At 50.7% G+C, this 21,518-nt stretch overlaps 1 protein-coding gene across 3 annotated transcripts in view; it reads right to left on the reverse strand.

Annotated features, from left to right (window-relative positions):
* Nucleotides 1–21,518, reverse strand: part of Xylt1 (xylosyltransferase 1) — a 300,525-nt gene that overhangs the window by 149,089 nt on the left and 129,918 nt on the right. The window lies entirely within an intron of this gene.

The following is a 21,518-nucleotide window of genomic DNA, read 5'->3' on the forward strand; positions in this document are numbered from 1 at the left end:
AAATGGAAGGAAATGGACCTGTGTGCTTAGCAAAGCTCATCCAGTTTAGAGGCTGAGAGCCACGTCTTCCAACTTCCACCCATGGAGAGTCGAGGTTAGTGTCAAACTTTCCATAATTTTTAACAACCTTCTAAGCAAAAATAAAGATGTCGATCTGGATTGACTTCAATTTTTTTAAGTCCAAATAAAGCTAAAGAGGCAGAAGAAGGTCCATCTCATATTTCATGTGGTTAAGATCCCTTCCCAAGAAGAGCCAGCCTCAGTCCCGGGACCTGACATCGATGTTATGGTGTGTGTCATGAACATGAGTGCCAAAGGTGGACCAGAAGGAGACGTCTCCATCCCCCTCAGGGTGCTGCAAAGCTGTCTCGTTTTGCAAGGACTCTCCTTGTTTGATGAGCAGCATGTGAGAGACAGTACTTAGTGGTGGCAGAAGGGGTTAGTTCCCATTATACAGATGTGGAAACTGAAGCCCTGGGAAGGGAAATGACCAGACCACATCACCGGCCTGTGAGCAGCATGGTCAAGAATGGGCAACAGATCATGGGCTTGAAGTCTGGAGTCCAAGAGGGGCCTAAGTTTGGGTGGGGTTCAGCACACATCTCCCCCCACTCTCTGACTAGGCATCCTGTGAGCCCTTTAAGGTACATTGTGATAAAGTTTTGGTATTCAAAATAGCCTGCAGGGCACCTCATACTTGGAGTGTGCTAAGAAGGCTCCAGTGGCAGAAGCTGCTTACTTAAGGAAAAGTCATATGCAAAACTTACAGCCGGAAGTTGTACTTTCTCTGAATAGCTACTTAGCCTTGCTTTTCCTACATCACCAAAAAAGCTTAAAGAAAATACAGTTCCAAAAATTAAACAGACCAAAGACAGCGGAAGAAGGGATGAAGGAAAAAAGAGAAACAAGAGAAAGGAATATGGTAGGGAGTTGGCTTTGTTGTTAGGAGCAGGATAAGCATTCCATCAAGTAATAATGGGATGTGGCCACTGGTGAGGTGAACTCTGTCTCTGAGCTTCATAGCAGGCAATGCAAAGAGGGAAACACAATCAGTTATTTGGATTGTGCCACAGAACGGATTCCTCATTGTGTACCAAAGACTCTCTTACCCCTCATTTTTCAATGTTACCAGCTCTGCTTCTCGTTCTGCTCCCATGTCTGTTGAATTGCTCTGAAATGACCTGCTGCAGAGCTCTTTAGAATAACCTCTGAAATCAGAGGAGCCAACTGGTCTGCACGCCCAAGTCCCTAGCAGAGTTGAGTGTTTATTTACTGAGCATCACCTGAACAGACTGGCGATGAAAGAGAAGTTTAGGGAGGAGGCTATGCCATCAGAATAGCAATCGGAAATGAGGCAGAGAAATCTCTGACTTAAAGTGGAAGTGAATAAGAAAAAGCGTATTTGGGTTGACAAAGTCCCTACTGGCTCCTGGGCAGGTGTCCCGGACAGGTGTCCCTGATGCTCTCTTGTATAAGGCAAGGCCTATGGGAATCAGGGACTAGCTCCCTGACCACACCTCCCAGCACCCTACCCAGTCCTGCCTGGGGCTTATGCCGCTGAGCCCAGCCCCAAGTGCAGGGCCCGTGTGGCATGTCTGCAGCAGGGACACCAGGGCTCTGACACATGTTGGGCAGCCCCACAAGATGGAACTCGTGAAGTTGGAACAGTGAGTCAGGCTCACCGGAGACACAGGGGGTTCCGTGTCAAGGCACATCTGCAGTTTTGAGCCCAGCAGCACCAGGTCGGTGTTCAGCGCCTCCCAGTGTATTCTGCAAGCACAGCCTGGATCAGACTGCCTGGGAGACTTCCTTGCCTGCAGCCTGCGTGCACTTATGTCAGACAGAGGTCCTGGGGGTTGGAGGGGAGGACAGGGCATCCCTGGGTCCCCACTGCCCATGCAGCAGCCCCCACATCACACTCATCATGGCCCTTCACCCTCCCCCTCCTCCTGCTGCCCCAAGAGCGCCTCCCGGTGGAAGTTTCACTTAGCGCGGCCTCCAGGCTTCCCTGAGGACAGCTGTGCCAATTAAACAGCGGGACGCCTCGGGGGTGTAGAGCTGTGTTTGCTCCAAACCACAGGCTGCAGGGTGGGCACTTAAAAGATTTTAAGTGGAAAAAGAACCTCCCTGTTAGGAGCTGCCAGCAGCATCCATCCCTCACTCTTAAGAAAGCTCAGGCAAAGGGGCTGTGGGCAAGAAGCCTGGACATCTCGGGGAGGCGCAGCCCCAGCCATGGGAGCCGAGCAGGGCTGGAGAGGGCTATCAGGACTGGCGTGGCATCCCTGGGGAGGGGTGAGCTCTGATCTCTGCTCCTTCTACTGCTGGCTCCCTGTGCCATCTGGAGCTGGTTACTTACCCTCTCTGCCTCCTCCGCCTCCTCTGTGGAACAAGCCGAGCCAGAGGCCTTAGGGGTGCCCAAGCAGCCTTGCTGCTAATGCGGGCTTGGTGACTGGCAGGGGCTCCTCTGCTCCGCGTGGCCTAGCTGGCTTCTGTCTCTGCCTCCGAGGAGTTTCTGACCGGGAGGGGGAGGGGAAGGGGTGGTGCCGGAAGACCCTGTGGCCTGGGCCCAGCCCAACTCACGGGTGTCAGCGACAGCTGACAACGCCCCTTGAGGGAGAAATGATGGGCTTTGCAGGCGGGCTCCACACCTCAGAAGATGTGTTACTGCCCGAAAGTACAAAATAAGCAGAGTGTGGGTAGCTAAACACTATTTATACCACAGTTCTGCCACTCTCATGCCACGGGCAAAACCGCTGCGTAAGGTGGACGCAGAGAAATGTTTAGGCAGGGCACAGGGCAGCCTGAACACCAATGGGGCGGCCCAGCAGCCTACAAGGACTGCAGCCGGCGATCGCCTGGGAGTCAGGCACGTGCTGCTCCCATCTCACCCCGAGGCCCGCTGCTCTGCTATCTGTGTCTCACCCAGGAACTTTCCGAAGCTGCTTTCCCTTTCACAGTGGGCAAAACATGTCCTCCAGCTCCAGGCAAGGAGGGTCTGGGCGTGCAGGCTCTGAGCAACGCCAGGGGGCTGAGATCAGCTCGCTACTCCATCCCCAGTGTCCAGGCGGCATCTGGGAAAGTATACGGCAGGTGCCAGGGGTGAGTCCTTAAAGAAGCAACATCCACGGGCTCAGGGGCCAGGCAGACAACTTTCATCTAGCCCAGGGGGACAGATGGACAGACGACACTTACCATGCATAATGTGCAGTATGGGGCAGAAAAGAGCAGGGTACATGGGGTGCAGATGCGGGCAGGGTGCATTTAACAGGGCGGCTAAGGTGGGCTTTAGATGGAGAAGGTGGAATTTAGGCAGGGACTCTCGTGGTGAGTGAGTGGGCTGTGAGGAGTCAGAGGAAAGTAGCTCGGAGAGAAGGAGCAGCAGTGCAAAGGCACAGAGTGAAGACTGTTTCCCCCTTTGCTGGCCAGGAGCAGGAAGAGGCCGGGGTGGCTGGAGCTGAGGGAGTTAAAAAGACGAAAGCCAGGGGTTCCAGCAGAGAAGAAATGTGGGAAAAGATCACACATACCCTGTTAAGTCACAGTTCTCAGAAGGAATAATTTTACCCTCCGAAGACACCCTTGGGGAAGGGAATCCTGCTGTACCTTGTAGGTAGACTCCAGGATGCTGCTAAACATCCAAGTGCCAATGCTAAGGACTTCAGCTTTCGCTCTGAGCGCCCTGGGATTGTTTGTTGAATTAATGAACAACTCTATGCTTGCACCAACAATACTAAGAACTGTAAATCGGGAGATGTTGCATCTTTTACAAATCTTTTCTTCTATTAACAGAGTCATGGAGGAAGAAAGGGGCCTTTCTTCCCGCCAAAGCACACAGTGGAACTCCTGATTCTGAAATGCCCTACTTTATGTGCAGCCGAAAAGGATCCCAGCCATCTTCTGGCCTAGTGACAACCAAAGCCACTTCTTAGAAAGCTGGCTGCGGTAAGGTAGGTGGAGGCAGCCAGGGAGGTATCCAAAGGAAGGAAAACCAAAGCAAACCACAGCTAGCATAGCAGCTCAGCATTTCTCCTCCCCACATGAGGACCAGGGTGGGGCGGGGGGCAGCAGGTCTTTTCGGGATTTTTTTTTTTTTTTTGTACTTTCACCTCTGATTTCCAACTCCTGCCATTTCTAAAAACTTCCAGTCTCCCCTCAAATGCACTGGGTGATTAAAGCAAAGAGGACTGATCCTCATTCCTGCCTCTTTGTTTGTGAATAATCAAAGGCTAATTAGCCACAGCCCCATGGGAAGAGGAATTAGATGTGCATGACATCTAAGAGACTCTGAAAATAAAATGATGAGGTGGATCTTCCCAGTGGTGGCTGGGAAGACATTGGCTGGGGCCCCAGAGCCTGGGGACAAATGCGGATGTGTTTCTCTAGGGCCGGACTAATGCTCTCCTCACCAAAGACAGAGGACAGAGAAGGGTGTGTCACTGGAGATCTGGCCTCTCTCCATCAGCTCCCAGACCAGTCCAATCAAAGCATTACGAACCCAGAGCACCAGGCATGGTGGTGCACACCTGGACTCCTGGCACTCTGGGAGGCTGGTGCAGGAGGATCCAATTCAAGATGAGCTTGAGAATCTCAGTGATTTAGCAAGACCCTGTCTCAAGTTACAGAAGTAGAAAATACTGGGGATGTAGGTCAGTGTAGATGGAGGCCTTGGGCTCAACCTTCAGGTCTGAAAAAAAGAAAATGGAGAGCAGGCTTTGAGTTTAGCAAGGGCAGAGGAAACATTCTCCAGATGGGAGCCAAACCACTGGGGCTCAAATCCAGGCTCCCTGTCCTTCTGGTTATGACAAATAGTTTGAAATCTCTGAGCCTCAGTTTACTCCTCTGTAAAGTGGGATCACCCAGGAATTACCTTCAGAGTTACCTTCAGGGGATGAGGAGAGAGAAGAGGGAGCAGAAACATTATTTACTGATTCCTGGGGGCTGGGTACCAGGCTAATGGCTTTGGATGTTTTAATTTACAGGTCCTCGGAGCAATCCAACCCAGGCCCAGGCACTCCATTTTAATTTGAAGATGCTGAGGTGTAGAGGGATTGAAGTTCCTGCTTGAGCCCGGGAGGGGAAGGCCCTCCATCTCTGCCTGCAGCCCTGCTGCTTTCATCATCCCTGCCCAATGCACACAGGGAGCACTTGGAACACCCTAGGTGGGTTACCATGCGGGGTCCTTATAATGAGCGTGGAGCTTGTTGGAAGAGCTTTCACTGCTCCATTTTGGGGAAACTAAGGCACATCCCTTCACACCCAATTTGCTAAAAGTTTCTACTAGGAAACCAGACCATCCCCAAAGGAGTCCAAACAAATGCAAAACATGGTCAGGCCCTGTGATAGGCATATGGAGCAGTGTGGGTGTCATCTATGGAATGAAGGAGTGTAGGGTGGGTAGGTTGTGTCCAGTTCAGTACTAGGAAGCGGGTGTCCCATACCACAAACATCCGCCTCACAACCACGGGGAGCCACATGGATTCCCCCGGGACCTCCTCCTATTCTCACAGCAAGTGTCCTCCCTATTCCCACTGTACAGACAAGGAAGCTGTGGACAGGAAGAGACATCATGGAGCCCACACAGCTGGTAAGTGGAGGACTTGGGAGTTTAGCTAGATTGGTTGACATGTTTCCTGCTCCTTGGAGGCCCCTCAAAGTCTCTGCAAAGTGTGAGGATGGGAGTCAGGGATCCATAAAAAGTTGTTCTGCCCACAGCTGTGTGATCTTGGGATAGTCAGTTGTCCCTCTCTGGCCTCAGTCTTTATCCAGCAGGTCCTTCAGCTCCAACTTCCTGTAGTGTTCTCCATAGGCCTTACCTCCCTCTTCCCCTGCTGCTTCAGGATTGTTGCACTTGCTATTCTCTGTGCCTGGGAAAATCTCCCCATAGATATCCTTACCATCACAAGGTCAGGCAACTGCTTGGGGACATCTCCTCTGAGAGACATCCCTCCCTCATAAGCATCACCTACACTACTATGCATTTGCTTATTTTCTATATCCTGCAACTAGAATGCAAGGTACTTTTCTGTCTCCAGATATCCATGTGCTTTTCCTGACATGAGGCAGGGATTGGGTAACGGTGCCTGAAGGCATTAAATCCATTTCTGTGCACCTTAAGGCAAGGGGAAAATACAGGTGAACCCCAACCTCACGGAATCTGCCTCCATGAAAGCATCAACCTGGCTGGCATGTTCAATCAGCAAATCTGGGCCACCAGAATGGGGTAGGGGCAGCAGTATCCCTCAATCCAACTTCACAGCCAAACAAAGTCACACAGTCCCAATTCGGCCATCTCTATCCTGTTACCCTGGAGGAGCTCAGAGAACAAACCATTGCTAGACCCCAACAGGGGTAATTACTCTGATGACTGTAGTAGTGCAGCGGGAGTTAGTGACAGGCAACCTGCTACAGTCAGGGTTGCCAGGCATCTTCTGTGAATTTTTGCATCCTGACCACCTTGTAGTGCTCCAGCTGAGGGCACTGCATGGGGGAGCTGACTGCCCCTTGCCTCGGCCATACAAACTCCATTAGTAAGGGTTAGGGGAAGAGGGGGAGTTTCCCCTGCAGATACTCAATAGGGATGCCACAGGCTAGATTTTCCTGTCCACTAAAGGACAGCCGTGCCCCTCAGCAAGGAAGTCTGGAGATCATCATCCTGTTTGGGTTGTTAGAAAAGTAAAAAGACTAGGGGCATGGGAAGGATTTGCTATCTCTGGAGCCCAGAGGGCCTCAAGACTCCCAAGAAGCTAGGATGCTAGGTTATTCCAACCCTGTTTCAAAGCACGAAGCCAGGCAGTGGGAATGGAATCCGTTGCCTAGACTTTCTGTTAATGAGACGAGAATTGAAGTTCAAAAGTAAACTGTGGGAAATCTCGTGGGGAAATACCAGACGACAAGAACATAAAAGGTAGCAGGGTTGGGGGGCCTGCATCTAAGTCCTTCACAGGGTAGGTGGGATGTGGGAGTCAAAACAGCAGCTTAGGTGCTATGAAAATGGTACAAATGGACCCTGAATGGCTCAGCGAGAACTTCAGCTCCAGGCAGATGCTTCCCAGCTCCTGGCAAGTGCTACCTTTTAAAGAAGTGCAAAGAGATCCATTTCTAGGCATTTAACCTTCACATTTACTTGTGGTTAAGTAAAACGCGAAGTGTGCGGAGAAGGCTATCATGACAGTGGTTTGTTGTTGGTTTTTTTCCCAGTGGTTTTAATTGTACAACACTGGAAACCACCCCCGTCCAGCCAGTTGTGGCCTGCTGAACAATGCAGCTATTAAAAAGAATGTGGTAATTGGATATGCACTGAAACAGAATGACTGATGTTACAGACAAATAGAAAGAGCAAGAGACTCAACAGCTGGTATGATTTGCTGTCACAAGTTGAGAAAAACAGCTCAAATCACAGTCCACTGAGCAATCCCCAGGCTGAACTCCATTTCCCTCTCACTGGCTGTGTGACTTTAAGCAAGCTACTTTACCTCTCTGGGTCTCGGCTTCTTCATCCATCAATTAGACTGCTGAGAGGAATTGGTATATCTCAAGCAAGAAATCTCAATGGGGGTGATATTCTCCCCGAAGAGGGCAAAAACTGACTGGGATTGTGTGTGAAATAATCATACACATTACAATAGTCGGTGGCCCTGAAGCGTCATTCCATCTGATACAATTGTGTCCCTTCGTTTTTAATTTCTGTCACTAGGAGGAATTTAAATTAAATTACAGTTTTCTTCCTAGGAGGGTGATGACGGAAAAGCACCCTGAGTAACACTGATCTAAAGTGCTCGGGACAGCATGAGGCAAAGGGGTGGCATTTACCGTGCAGTGAAATGGTGGGCACCATCCTGCCGAGAATTTCATGGCCTGAGACCCAGGCAGTGACAGCTGACACAAACCCTTACTGCCGGACCAGGAGCCCCAGTCTGCACAGGATGCAGTGAAGGAGGGGCCCCAAGCTGAATCTGAGTTTTCACCTCGTCCCTGACCTGGCTGAGAGCTTCCTCTGTGCCTGAGAGGTGCATGAGGACCCCATGGTCTGGCTGTCCGCTGCCCACCCTGAAGTCTCTCTGTGTCACACCGAATCGACTCAGGCCAGGTACCAGGACAGTCTCCCCCTGCTCTGCTCCAGCCTAAGATGTCAAGTGTGGGCTGGGTGTGCTGGGACCGCCACCAGCTGCTCCTCACCGCCACTGTGAGCGGGCGTGGAGCATGTGGGTCCTTCAGCCCACAGCGTCCTCCAGGGAGGTCCTGTGGGCAGATCTCCATCCCACCCGAGAGTTAGGAATAGATCTGCCTTCTCTGACAATGATATGGACACAGGGTGGTGGGAGAGACAGATTTACTTTTCCCTCTGGCTGCTAGGAAGCTCTAAGCCAAATCTCTGATTTCCCCATAGAAAGGTCGTGACGGAGCTGGTCAAATGTCAGTCTCAACTCTGAGTTCCACATCACTGTAGCATTTCCTTCCTTTGCCTCACTTTTAATTGGCGCAATTTTATTTGTCTTGTATCCCTTTGTAGACAGCCATAATCGCTTCCTGGAATAGGGAGGGGTGTAAAGAGAAATGAATCAACAAATAAACACACAGAGCTGCAAGAAGTTCCAGAAGAAGTCAGCACTGGCAGGACTCCTTGGGCTGAGCGGGTTACTCAGATCCCTGGGGCTTTGGGAAGCGCAGGGTCAGCCTTCCGCCCAGAATGAAGGAGAGGAAGAGAAAGAGTAAGTTCCCAGCTAGGGAGAAGGAGAAGGGGACTGGGGGCAGGGCAGGTGGGGAAGGTGGGGACAGCAGGAGTTTCAGGTATAGTGGTCTCAACAAATGTCCCTAAATCCCTTGGTTCATTCATTCATTCAATCATTCATATATTCATTCATTCATTCACCACTTACCATGTGCAAAACATTGTGCTCCCTGCACAAGACACAGTGATGGAACCGACCTGGTCCCTACACCAAAGGAGATTATATTTAACTCAAGAATCAGCAAACTGCCTCCTTCGGGCTGTAGCTGGCCTGCCAGCCCCTATGGTGAACAAAGCTTTATCAGAACCCTGGCACCCCCAGCCCTCCCATGTGGTCTGCAGCTGCCGGAGAGTCCGTTCACAGGCTGGGGAGGAGGGAGGAGCCACAGGGCTCCCGTGTCCCTCCCAGCCATCTGTATTTACTGTCCAGCCCTTTACAGTTTACTGACTCATGTGTTAGCCGCTGTCACTGTTGCTGTTGCATTTTATTTGCGAGCCTATAAAATTTTCTCAAATAAACAAAAAGAAATGTTGATATCTTTTGAAGACCCCAGCTTTGCCATCTATAAAATTGGCAGAATGATAGTGCCAGTGACAGTGAGAGAAGTCACGGGAAGCTCTTAGGAAAAAAAAGCCAAGAGCACAGACACGGCTGTAGTTTTTATTCCCGTTGTTATTGCTGCTACAATGGCAGGGGCAAGAGGAGGAATCACCTCTTCCCACAGGTCTTTAAAACACACCCCCCTTCTCACTGATCCTAGGAGTCAGTGTGATCACTTGATCCCTGAGACTGGATCTGATAACCCAGGCCTTTCACAGGTCACTGAACCATGTTCTCTTGGTTTTCAGATGAATTATTTTTCACTATGTCAATATTTCTGAAATTGAGTCCCATCTTATAATTAATGCACACATATGATTTGTTAATTCACATTTGCTGAGCGTAAATTATGTGCTAGGCTCTGGAAATCTATGAGCCCAACATGTGTGTAATGAGTATGTATGTAAATATATTCACATACATAATTACATACATTTACACACATACATATATAAACACATGTATGCAAACAGACCTCCCTTGGTCTCGGTGGGATTGGTGCCAAGATCCCCCACGGATACTAAAACCCTTGGACGCCCAAGTCCCTTATAGAAGATGACACAGTATTTGCATCTAATGCATATGCAAATCCTCCTGTATCTTTTAAGTCATCACTAGATTACTCATCAAACCTAACACAATGTCAATACTAGGTAAATAGGTGTTGTATTATTTAGGGAGTAGGGACAAGAAAATGAGTTTGTATATGACTAGTAAGACACAGTATTGTTCCCCCAATATTTTTGATCAGTGGTTGACAGAGGCCTGATGTCATATGTGCCTGCACAAGCACATACATGTGCGTGTAGATACGTGCTCATTAGTCAGAGTCAAGCTGCCGTGGAGCTTACCGGGGAATGAGGAAGGCAGACAGCAACCCTGCAGAGTCTGTCCATAACAGCAGCCATGAATAAAAACAAAGTATACAGAGGAGTGGAGAAGGGCGGCAGTTTGCAGTTTGAAAAGCAGTGGTCTGGATGGCACCCCTGGAAGATGACCTGCAGACAGGAGCTGAAGCAGCTGAGGGTGGAAGGGCGCCTGGATTTGCAAGCAGGCAGATCCAGGTAGAGAAAGGAGAAGCACGAGTTCAGGTGTAAAGATGACTATCTTTGGCAGTGCTTGTCTTCTTCTCTTCTACCTCCCCACAGCTGTTACCAGCCCAGGGCTACCCTGAGACTGCAGAATGCTTCCGTTGCACAATGTAAGTGCGGTGTGGAATGATCGTGCTGAGATTTGGACTGGGCAAGAGCGTACCGGGAAGAGAAGGTGACAGATTTCATTTCAGCTGGTTCCTTACATTTGGCTCCTTTGACGTAGCGGGCACATCTTCTTGGTCCTAACCCTGCTGTAAGCTTCTATCCAAAAGAGGGACCTGTCAACAACCTGGTAAATCCACAGGTAAGATTTATTTTTCCCCAAAAAGTCATGGGAACCAAATAGGTTGTAATCAAGTTGCTGAACCAGTTAAACCTGAATCAGTGATTTCCTTGGCCTTGGTGACTAAGTCAACTGGGAAAGTGTCCATTTTCACAACCTGTTCTCAAAGCACACAAGATAAATAAATCTATTTGCTTATATAGTTTTGAACTTTGCACAGGGTGAGGACATTGTGGGTTTGGCCAATAAAATTCACACACTGCTCCAGGACAGGCAACTTGCTGGAATTCTTGGCAAACTCATCAAGAACAGAACCACAGGCCCAGAAAAGAAAGGACACCAGGCAGCCCAAAGTAGTACAGGACAAGTGATCCAAAAGGCCACCCAGGTTTATGGCCTCACTCACTGCCTATTGAGGGCCAAAGGTCAAACTCTATTTCCCTGACTCTCCCTAATGACTCTGATGCTCTCCTCATTGTACCAACCAGGGGACAGAGGCTCAGGGTGGCTCTGATTCCAAAGCTTATCCTAGTTCCCATCTAGTCTTCACCATTGGATAGGAGGGAAGGCCCTCTCAGACTTGGGTTCAAGTTCGTGTGCACAGTGTGAGCAGTTATTAACCTAACTAGCTTCTCTATCCAGGGTTTCCACATAAACACCCTTTTGAACTTCTGCCTGAGTCTATTTTCTGTTGCTTATCATACATACCTTCAACTGGGGAAATTATAAAGCAAAGTGGTTTATTTGGGTTCATGGCTCTGCTCCAAGGTCAGGGCCCTGAAGCTGGTGATGGATGGCCTTTCTGCCAGGAGAGCCCCAGGGGACCTCAGGACATCACTGTGTCGAGAGATAGGGAAAGGTGAGAAATCTTGTCAAACTGGCTTTTATGGCTGACTCAGACTGGAAATAACCCACCAACCCATTAATCACATGGATGGATTAATCCCTTCATCAAGGCACGGTGCTAATCACCTGGCCCCACCTCTTAATACCGCATAAGGGTGGTTACATTTCAACACGATTTACAGAGGAGACAAACCATATAAAACCCACAGCAATTCCAGCAGGCAGCAGATTGGTATTTGTTTGTGCATAGCACTTAGAAGGGTCAACGTTTGATTTCGGAAACATTTACGTAAAGGGCCGACGCTCTTTCTCCTCAACCATACTAAACAGATGCCGTGTGCCACTAAGCATTCGTAACTGTAAGACATGCAGGCCCCAGACTGACTTCTGGAAAATTTTTATTTTCAGATGACAAGCGCCAGGCCGTGAGCCCACACCTGTCAGAAACAGTCAGCCCTGTGTTCCAACTCCCCTTCTCCCAGACACTCTGGCAGCACTAGGGTCGGGCGTTCGCTCATTCCTCCCAGCCTGGCTGTAAGTTACCCAGCCACTCCTCTGGCCCTGGCCCAAGGCTGGCCTTAGAGGACCGGCCAGTGGCTGCCCAGTGGGAGCTACTGTACTGTCCCTGCCAGAGGGAGCACACAGAGGAGGTACCTGAGAGCCTGAGAACCAACTAACAAAGCGCCACACTTTCTTTACCCACCCCAATCATTTCTATTGCAGGGATTATTTTCAGAGCAAAATTTACCAAGCGCATTCTTACCTTACGAATCAAACTCATGCAGTGGGACACATCATGTGTGTATTCAAATTAGGAGAATTCAAATGTGAGTGTTTGTGGAGCTGGGCGTGTAGCTCAGTGGTGGAGCACTTGCCAAGCGTGTGCAAGTCCTGGGTTCGACTCCCATCACCACAAAAACAGAGGAAACAGCAAGAGGAGGAAAGAGTGAGAAAATAGAGTGAAAGAATACGAGGGTGAAATCTGAGCCACAGCCTACATTTCCCCCACGTGCTGAATTCCAAATCTAAAACTCCAAGCGAGACGTAATTTCTCTACACATGTGTGTCTCATTTTATGCAGACAGACTTCTGAAAAACTGGATAGGAACAGGATTCCTTTGAATCCTTTTTACAGACATCTTTCAAAGCTCACATCTTCAAGGCATTTCATTTATGAGCACAAAAAATCCTTTGGTAAGGTGGAACATTAGTTTCCAATCCCTACAAATATAAGCTTTTGGTAATTCGGGGTTTCCAAATCTGGAACATTCTTACTTATATTCATGAACCCAAGAGGTTATTAGAGGTTTCTGTGCCAGCTCTCTCATAGCGAGGAAGGGTCTGAGACCCAGGAGGGTACAATGACTCACCCAAGGTCACACAGCTAGAGTGAGTCACAGCTGAACCTTGCACCTGGGAGTGGTGGTGGCTGGCTTGTGCTGCCTGGAATTCGTGGGCCAGTGCCTTGGGTCTGCCAGTGTGCTGCTTATATGACCCTGTAGCTTTAATACTCTATTTTCTGGAAGTCAAAACTATATCACCAGGGTGTTTTTCATGACAGGAGTCATCTCTAGTTTATTTATACTTTGCAGTGAAATGATTTAAATCAAATGTGCTTGGGCACAGAGGAAATTTGACCTGAAAGTGAGTTTTGTGGTGGAAAGAGGGCCAGCAGATACTTTCTCCTGCCTTTCTGAGCCCAGTAACATCCTGGTACAAGGAGAGCCATTGATACATCTTTCATAAGGGCTTCTCTGCAGTGAGGTGGAAAATCTTTCCAATGACTCCAGCCCATTTGTAACTTTGCCATGAGTAACAGAAGGGATTGATCGGGGCCTGGATTGCTCCCACAAGCAGAGGCCTGCCTGCCCCCCAGGAGGCAGAACCCACAAATGGAATCCAACTGGGCAATTGCCCCTGCAGAGAGAACCCAGAGGTGGAGGTAGCAGCTGCTAAGCAATGCACAGTGAAGGGTTAAAGGGACTCAGCCTTCACTTGCTGGGGACTGCAGAGGCACTGAGGCCTAGAAGTTTCTAGAATGAAGAGGCTCAAGCAAAATCATAGAGAGGATTGGGGGTTCCAAGGACTGCAGTCAGTCGCCACCTTGATGGTCTGCAACACATAGTTGGTGGAACATGGCCTCAGTGTGTCCATTAGTCAATCTGTTGATGCTTCTTAAGCATCTGCAATGGGTCAGGCAGAGTGGGAGAGTTGGAAGGCACCATAACAAGGCTGTGGGGTTAGGGGGTCTGAGAAGGATTCCCCATCCTCCAGACACACCCCACAACCCAGCCTCCCAAGATGGCGCCCATGAGTGGTGGTTGCTGGGACAAGTTGGGGACCAACCTGGACAACTTGGTGACTCAAAATAAAGATGTAGAGGTGCTATTGCTACTAATGGGTAGAGGTGAAAAATATGGCTAAACACCTGTATTACTCAGCTTACTCATTACAGGGACAAAATACCTGACATACGCAATTTTAAGGAGGAGAGCTTTAATTTGGCTCATGGTTTCAGAGGTTTCGGTCCATGGTCAGCTGGCTCTGAGGCAGAAACATCACGGTGGAAGGATGTGGTAGAGCAAGCTGCTAAACTCATTGTGGCCAGGAACCACAGCAAGCAAGAGGTAGCGAGAGGAAGGAGCCAGGGTCCAGTGGTTCCCAATGTCACATCCCATGACCCACCCAGACACACCCAGAAATGTGCTCTACTGAATTCCTAGGCATCCCTCAAGACAATCAAGTTGACCATCAAGACAGACCATCGCAATACCCAACAATGCACAAGCCGAGCTCTCCTCCTATCCCCTATGCACACAACAAAGAACAATCCAGATAAAGATGTCAATAATGCGCTGAAGCTGACAAAACTTGTTTAAACATTGCTGTAAGAAGTGCCTGAGAGGTTATATGGGGAAAAGCCCAGCCCAGGACCAGGACAGGCCCAGAACACAGTGATCCTCCACTCCATCTTTAGACCTGTCCACTCCTTACTACCCGCCCTGTAAGGTGAGAGAAGGACTCCACGGAAGCCATCGCTCCCTCCTTTCCCCTAAGGAAGCTGGGGTGCAAACACTACAGTTCTGCCTGCACCCTGGCAGGCTGACTGGGCTCCAATGCACCTGTCCGCTCTTGCTCACTGGCCCAGAGCTGCCTCAACCCCTAGTTTTTGCACTTCCCAGGCATCTGAACTTGAATGAGACCCAGTTTCTACATGGGGATCAACGGGATTAGAAAACAGAAGTCAAGTCACATTTGTGGTGAGGATTAGAAATCTGTATTGTCCACAATACTTGGCATGTAGTAGCTGCCCAATAAATAGGATGTGTTCATTTCTGTGGGAAAAATAACATCTCTCTTTCATTGTCACAGCATTAGAAGAAAAATATAAAGAGCGTTTAGCAGGATGCCTGGTAGAATAGTAGATTCTACATAAATGTGAGTTTCTAGAGGCTAAAGACCTACGTACAGATGAAGACAAATGTCAATGAAGAAAGGAAAGGAAGCCTGTGGAAAAACAAATGTCTAGCACAGAGCCCAGTTTGCACAGAGCTCCGAAGATAGGCAGGAAGAAGGCCAAGAAAGGTGTGCCCGGGTGTTCTCAGCCACAGCACTGCTGGCGTCTGGGGCTGGGTCACTGTGAACTGGGGGGAGGCGGTCTGTGGACTGCAGTGTCCCTGCCTCTACCCACCAGATGCCAGTAGCATCTCCCCCATTCCCACTGCCATTGCCAGATGTTCGCTGGCAGCATATTCGCTGAAATCACGTCTGGCACCCCTTGGACCCTCATGAAGCAAATGCTGGTTGGGAGAAGGCAGGGACTATTAGGACTGACTCTGGGCTCGCCCAGCTGCCTCGGTCCAGCTCCACTCCCACCGAATCAGCTGTGACTAGAGAGTACAGGCTGTGCTGTGCCTTGGTAAGTGGGGAAATTTTCTGAGAATCTATTCCCCAGGCCTGAAGAGTTTGTGCGGATTTGTAGTAAACACCCACACCACTCAACCTGCCTCTCCCCGCTCTGCCTCCAGAGCGGCTCTGTGGAAGTGACTCAATGTTCCTGAAGGAGCCACTGCAGCACAAACACTAAGAGGTACAGCTGAGGCCTGTGCTCCTGGTTCTGGCTCCACGTGTGGAAAAACTCACGTCTCTCATGTTGAAACTTAACCTTCCAGAGAATGCTGGGGGACAGTCACAGTTGAGATCTACTGTGGTGTGACACGGAAGGGAAGGGTGTATTCTTTTTCCCCTTTTTTATTAGTATGTGTTTTGATGCATAATAAATATATTCACCATGGGGAACTGGCATATATGCCTATTACCTCTTCCCCTTCTTCTTCTCTTCTTCCTGTCTCCCCTCATGCTTATATCCAGATAGTGTATTCTTGTTTCCTGCTCCTTTATTTTCTCTCTCTGCTTCCTGGTTGCCACGAGTGGACCCCCTTTTCCTCCACCAAGCCCCTCTGCCATCTTGTTGCTGCCTTGGAGCCAGCCAATCACCCACTAAAACCAGGGGCCAAAGTAACCTCTCTGCCTTTAAACTGTGTGTGTTGGGGATTTTGTTTCAGCAACAAGAAAGCGACTAACAGAGGGAGGCTGCCTGGGGAAAAGCAAAATGGACAGGTCGCAGATGGAAGGGTGGCTGGTGTCATATGGGAGCAAAGGCAGCTGCGTCCAGAGACTGAGCAGGAGAAGCACACCACACCTATAAATATGGAGCCAGATGGGAACGCCCGGGCCCTGCCCTCAGGAATGAGCTGCAGCCGAATCCCCAGAGACTTCCTTGACCCCTCCTCTTCCTCCTGTCCCAGCTCCAGCTCTTTGCTGCATCCGTCCAAGCATTCCCGAAGTCCACCCTCTTCTCCCCAGCCCCACTTTGTCCCTCTGGCCTCTAAGGATCCTCTGCAGTCCATTCCAGGTTCTAATGCATTCCAGGGTCTTTGCACATACTGCTTCCTCTTCCTAAACAAATCCTTACCCAGTCTGTACTTCCATGCTTCAGCTTACATGCCATTCCCCCAGGAAACACTCAAGCTCCAGAGCTGCACAGTCTCCAGAACCTGGGACTTACATCCCACTTCACTCTCAGAAGCCCCACTTGCTGACTAGCACTGTCCCCAGCCAACACCGACGCTCCCTGGGGTCAGGCCCTGTATTTGCTTGTGCCCCGGAATATGTCCTCTGTCCTATCCACACCCCACAACAATCAGGGAATAAGACGCATGAGCAGGAGAAGGGGGAAAGGCCTGTCCATTCAGACAAAGTGTGTCCCCTTCAGCATCTTGTCCCGTGACTCTGTTCCCAGGCACCATTATAATAACACTGAGCACAGTGGCTGTCCTGCCTGGAGGGACAGGTGACTGCCTTCTTCCTCTCTACCTTGTGCACATTCCTCTCCAAACAAGATGAAGACAGGTGCTCCCTGCCCCAGAGGGAATAGCCGGCTAGGACTCCACCCACCCTGCAGGTGGGTCACACTGCACTGGGGCGGGGTGGGGGGGCTGCCCCACCCCACTTCCCCACTGCCAGGTGCACATACAGCAAGTCTGGGGTCCCAAGAGCCTGCACATTTCTCTTTGTGCTGGCCTCATGCTTTGAGAATGTCTCTGCAGCCCTTGGGGGATCCCAGCAGAGGTCAGAGGGCCCAGGTGGGCTTCTTCACGAGGCCAAGTGTGGACTGGAAGGATGAATAGGAGCCTGCCAGGCAGTGGGAAGGGGGCATTCAGGCCAGAGGGCCAGGAGGGCAAAGCACAGCGTTCTTGCCCAGAGAGGCTGCATCAGCGTGGGGCTCAAACCAGGTGGGGGAAAGGAGGGGCCTGAGGTTGTAGAACTGTGCTGCCATCAACTTGCGAGATCCGAGGTTGTAGAACTGTGCTGCCATCAACTTGCGAGATCCCAGGACTCCCTGCCACGAAGGACTCAGTTAAGCACCCCCCCCCACACACACACCCGTCTTCATCGTAATTAATACTCATGGGGTGCTTCCCACATACCAGGCCTTGTCCTAAGGCCTTAGATTCATGAATATAGTTTTCTTTTTCACTTTTCTTTTCTTTTTAAGAATTACAGCCTCAAAGACAGTTGCCAAGATAGTACAGGGAGCTCTGCGTCCTTCCCCCATTCCATTCCCTGAAACAGTGGCATCCCGCGAAACCGAAGTCAAAAGCCATGGGGCAAACACTGGCTCGATGCTGGCAGCTTCCCTGCAGGCCTTCCTGCATCTCTCCAGCTTTCAATGCACGTGTGTGTCTACTCTCTAATCTTCACTGTTGTTACCCCATTTTGCAGATGGGGAAGCTGGAGCACAGAGGGGATACAGGGGCCTATCTGAGGAGAGGAGGGGGCAGCCACGGAGCTGCATTACTCCAGCACAAGGCTGCTCTGGGTTCCTGCTTCTCTAGCAAGTTCTGGAAAATAGTGGAACTCGTGCATCAGAGATGCGCTCGGGGGAATCCACCCCCCAAGAGGGCTACTGGCTACCGAGTGCTCCAGACTCACAACACAGGACCTGGATCTCTAAGCAGAGCCCCGCAGGCAGGGGCAATGGGAGATAAGGCAACCCAGGCTCACAGCCACTCAGCCCCAGTGGCTCCAGGCAGCCTCTCACTGGGGCTTGCAGGCGGGCCTGTCTGTCCGCCCAAGTACCTGGTCTGGCGATGTCCTTGAGGCTGGACTGGGCTGCCTGCCAACCTCAGGACCAGACAAAACTCTGCTGTTGGAGCTTCAGCCCTGCCCTAGCACCCTGGCAACCCCACAGAAGCCCGCTTATGAGGCCAGGAAGCAGGAGGCTCGAGCTGAGCACTCGCCAACCCAGGCCCCTGGCGCTGGGGCTGGAGCTGGAGGAGGGGCGCGGGGAAGAAAAAGAACACACAGGAGGCTGTGACCCCACCCAACAAGGCCTCCCTCAGGCAGGGCCTCTAGGGCTGCCTTTGAGGCCAGGGCTCCCGGGAAGCGTATGCTCCCTGTGCTCTCAAAAGTACGTAAAGATGATCTACAGCCGTGGACAGGGGCTGTTAGACCCAAGCACATAGCTTGATTTGTGGCCGGCACAGGGACACAGGTTGTTCTTCCCTATGGCGCTTAGCATGCCCTTAATGTTGCTACAACGCTGTTTGTGTAATTTAGGCAAAAAAGGTTTCCTTTCACTAAGGGGGAAAGCATTCAAACCATAAAAGTAAAAAGTTTACAAAAATCCACAATGGTACTGGGAGCGGCCCCTGTGGTCGAGGGCTGATAAATACATCTCTTAACCTCCACGAGCCTCAGTTCCCTCACCTGAAGAGTGCAGACTAGGGAACCATGCCCCATCGATAACCTCCAGGGTCCCTAAGAGGAGAGAGCAGAGCGACTGAGTGGGCACGGGTGAGGGGTCTTTACATGTATTCTCTCTAGAAATGGACAGTGCAGCTTCGCAGAGAGCCGGACTCATGGGTCAGGATCATCAGGTCTAGGTCAGTCAGCTCCGGCAGGGGCGGGACCCTGGAGAGGGCTTATCCGGGCCAAAGGACTTAAACCCATTCTTTTAAGACACTCTGCACATCAACCAGACTTACTGACTCTCTCATTTCTAGTTAGGTCTTCTAAAGTCAACCCTTACATGGGAATCATCTCGGAGCTGAAATCTCTGGACCTGGGTGTCCTGCACAAAGCTGGAAAGGAACAGGCCCCGGGGAAATGGATCATGTCCATGCAGCTCCTGGCTCTCCAGCAAGGAGCCTGGCAGGGTTCAAACTCCAGGGGCCTCCCTAGTTCATCCATCATCTGCAAAAAGCCCCCTTGAGGGGTGGCAGAGGAGGAAAAGTACTTAGGCAGCACCCACCTCCCAGGTGCATGTGCTGAATCGACACTATTTTTAGAGTGCTCTAGCAATCACTCAATTATAGTTCCCCAAATATGCATCTTAGTCTCTCCTTGGAGCACCAGAGTGGGGTGAGAGTATGCTGAGCAGCATGTGGAACCAAATTACGATCTATGTACTTCTGTTTCAACAAAAGCAGGCCAGCAGTGAGAGACACAGAAGCCAGAAAACCAGTACACTACAGATAGAGAATCAGTAACCACAGAGAGAAAAGGGAAACTTTACAAACTAACAAAATGATTCCGAGGAACCCTGGGTGAGGAGATGCCCAGTATAGTCTAACATACAATCTGAACACCAGAAGCATAGCACAGAAGAGGGCATAGCTCCTTTCTGATCCCAGCATGTTAGGAAGGAGGCTGAAGGGGAGAGCAGTAGGTGATGGGGTAGGGAGGTGAGCAGGCGCCAAGTCAAACAGATGTGCCAAGGTTGCGCCTTTGGTGCATACTCGAAGTGGCACAAGGAGCCACTGGTGGGGCCGTGCAGGCTTGTGATTTGCAAGGACAGCCCTGGCAGCTGCCCTGAGCACAGGCTACAGGGGGCAAAGGTGGAGGAAGGAGCAGATTTGGAGGCACAGGAAAAAGCCAGGCAAGAGAGGCGCAAGCTCTTAGAATAAAACCTGTGTCCTTCCAGGGCTTGGGAAGCTCAGCCTACTCTGACGCCACCTCTCTCTTCCACCCAAGGCCTCCCTCTTTCCCTCCATCCACCCACTCCAGCCACTTTGATCTGCCTTCTTTTCCTGTGGCTGCGAGTTCTTTGTGTCTCTGAACATTTGCACATGTTCCCTCTCCTGGGAAGGTCCTTCTCCTCTGCCTCTTGGTTGAAAGGCCAGGTCCTTTTCTAGGGGTGGGCTGGGGTCCACACAAAAGAAGAGGTTCCTGCTCCCATCTCCTGACAGCCTCTGACCCCAGCGGCCCTGCTGCAGGACAGCCTCCCCATGGGCTCTTTTCCTCCTGTCTCTCTACTTGGAAGTCTGTTATCCTGTGAAAACAAAGGGCTGTCTTTTTATTCCCCATGGAATACTCCCTGTGGCTCCTTGAAGTAGACAGAATTATTCCAGGGTTAGGAACAGGAAGCTCAGAGAGGTCGTGCAAATTGTACACAGTCTACTGTCAGGCACCCTGGCTTTGGACCCAGATCCAGAGATCTTGCTGGATCTTGCAAGTGTGGCGGAAGAGGTTTCTCCCACTGCAGTAAGAAAGACCTTCGTGTCAACGCAATGCCAACAAGAATGGGACGACAGCGCACAAAGTCTCTAGAGGGCCCCAGAAGATAGTTAGGAAACTGCAGCCATACCGGCCAGGCCTCAGAAGGTCACAAGAGCAAAGGGGCGCCAGGCAGGCCCGCACCTGGCTGACCATAAAGCTCCCCCCTTCCACTGCTCACAGTGCAAAACCGCCCTCCCCGAAGCAGGCAGCCTTTATCTGATCAATCTTCCGGGCTGTGGCAAATAGTGGAATCCACAGGAAATTAAGCATATTGACTCAGCTTCGGATACCATGTGAGAGGCGCTCTTTACACATGTCATCTGGGCCCCAGGGACTGCAGGGTATCGACAGCGAGTATTTATGAAGCTTCGCCTGGCGGGGCAGGTGGGAGGAATGACTACCCTGCCCGGCTCTCTGTGCGAATTTGGAAGGGACCCTGCTGTATTGCTTCCGCACGGCTGGCTTGGACAACACAAGAATTTGGGAGTAAAGTTAACTGTACACAGGGCCTGTTTTTTGGAAAAAGCTGACTCTGACATCCCAGCCAGAGTTCATGGTGCTCTCATTGTCGGTGGTGATGAACCACGATGTGACTCCACTTGTGGGTGTTTGGTGTCGTTGCCCTGCGGTTCCTTGAGCTGTAACTTCTCTCGGGGTCATTGTGACTAGAGAAGAGAGGCCCCTTGAGATTCATGGCGGCTAAAACAGAAGGGATGCTCAGCTATAACGCCCAAGCTCAACGTGTAACGACCAGAGAAGCTGCACTTAGGGGGCCTGTGACACATGCGAGACGCCGTGGGAGCTTTGCTCGGGACGCGTGACGGTAAAGTCAGAACTGAGGGAGGCTGCGGCAGGGGCTCACACATTCAAGTCCAGACTGGCACTCAGCAAGACCCTGTCCAAAGT

This window comes from Heterocephalus glaber, unplaced genomic scaffold (genome assembly GCF_053883595.1).
Source record: "Heterocephalus glaber isolate CG9 unplaced genomic scaffold, H.glaber_assembly_v1.0 deba00000943, whole genome shotgun sequence".
NCBI classification, from domain to species: Eukaryota; Metazoa; Chordata; class Mammalia; order Rodentia; family Bathyergidae; genus Heterocephalus; species Heterocephalus glaber.